The sequence below is a fragment of the Tachypleus tridentatus genome, chromosome 1 (assembly GCF_004210375.1).
Source record: "Tachypleus tridentatus isolate NWPU-2018 chromosome 1, ASM421037v1, whole genome shotgun sequence".
In the NCBI taxonomy this organism is placed as follows: Eukaryota; Metazoa; Arthropoda; class Merostomata; order Xiphosura; family Limulidae; genus Tachypleus; species Tachypleus tridentatus.
Genome location: NC_134825.1, coordinates 181,023,412 through 181,025,661, shown reverse-complemented (window position 1 = coordinate 181,025,661; position 2,250 = coordinate 181,023,412).

Below are 2,250 nucleotides of genomic sequence, written 5' to 3'. Positions count from 1 at the left end.
AAAATCACATACAACGTATAAGAAACTTATTCGTGGCACCACGTAACATTTAAAGAAAAGATAAAATAAATACAAAGCAAGGATAGTCAAACAAAATAAAATAAAAATAATTAAAGTTTGACTGAAAACAGTGTATGTATGAGATGGAAAACAAAGAAAACGATATCAGTGACACCCATACAAAATGAAAGAAAGACAGATCAGAGTTTTAGTAAAATATTAAAGAGGGTCATATTAGAAAACAAACAAGTACTAAAGAGAAATGTTTAAAAGTGGGTAAAAAGTTTAAAATGACGATAAAAAAGCCACAGGAATACATGGGTGAAATGTAATTTATATTAAATACATAGGTGAAATGTAATACATATTAAATACATAGGTGAGATGTAATTTATATTAAATACATAGTGAAATGTAATACATATTAAATACATAGGTGAAGTGTAATTTATATTAAATACATAGGTGAAATGTAATATATATTAAATACATAGGTGAAATGTAATTTATATTAAATACATGGGTGAAGTGTAATTTATATTAAATACATGGGTGAAGTGTAATTTATATTAAATACATAGGTGAAATGTAATTTATATTAAATACATGGGTGAAGTGTAATTTATATTAAATACATAGGTGAAGTGTAATTTATATTAAACACATAGGTGAAGTGAAATATATATTAAATACATAGGTGAAGTGTAATTTATATTAAATACATAGGTGAAGTGTAATTTATATTAAACACATAGGTGAAGTGTAATTTATATTAAATACATAGGTGAAGTGTAATTTATATTAAATACATAGGTGAAGTGTAATTTATATTAAATACATAGGTAAAGTGTAATTTATATTAAACACATAGGTGAAGTGTAATATATATTAAATACATAGGTGAAGTGTAATTTATATTAAATACATAGGTGAAGTGTAATTTATATTAAATACATAGGTGAAGTGTAATTTATATTAAATACATAAGTGAAGTGTAATTTATATTAAATACATAGGTGAAGTGTAATTTATATTAAATACATAGTGAAATGTAATTTATATTAAATACATAGGTGAAGTGTAATACATATTAAATACATAGGTGAAATGTAATTTATATTAAATACATAGGTGAATTGTAATTTATATTAAATACATAGGTGAAGTGTAATTTATATTAAATACATAGGTGAAGTGTAATTTATATTAAATACATAGTGAAATGTAATTTATATTAAATACATAGTGAAATGTAATTTATATTAAATACATAGTGAAATGTAATTTATATTAAATACATAGTGAAATGTAATTTATATTAAATACATAGTGAAATGTAATTTATATTAAATACATAGGTGAAATGTAATTTATATTAAATACATAGGTGAAGTGTAATTTATATTAAATACATAGGTGAAGTGTAATTTATATTAAATACATAGGTGAAGTGTAATTTATATTAAATACATAGGTGAAGTGTAATTTATATTAAATACATAGGTGAAATGTAATTTATATTAAATACATAGGTGAAATGTAATTTATATTAAATACATAGTGAAATGTAATTTATATTAAATACATAGTGAAATGTAATTTATATTAAATACATAGGTGAAGTGTAATTTATATTAAATACATAGGTGAAGTGTAATACATATTAAATACATAGGTGAAATGTAATTTATATTAAATACATAGGTGAAGTGTAATTTATATTAAATACATAGGTGAAGTGTAATTTATATTAAATACATAGGTGAAGTGTAATTTATATTAAATACATAGTGAAATGTAATTTATATTAAATACATAGGTGAAGTGTAATACATATTAAATACATAGGTGAAATGTAATTTATATTAAATACATAGGTGAAGTGTAATTTATATTAAATACATAGGTGAAGTGTAATTTATATTAAATACATAGTGAAATGTAATTTATATTAAATACATAGTGAAATGTAATTTATATTAAATACATAGTGAAATGTAATTTATATTAAATACATAGGTGAAGTGTAATACATATTAAATACATAGGTGAAATGTAATTTATATTAAATACATAGGTGAAATGTAATTTATATTAAATACATAGGTGAGATGTAATACATATTAAATACATAGGTGAAGTGTAATTTATATTAAATACATAGGTGAAATGTAATTTATATTAAATACATAGGTGAGATGTAATACATATTAAATACATAGGTGAAGTGTAATTTATATTAAATACATA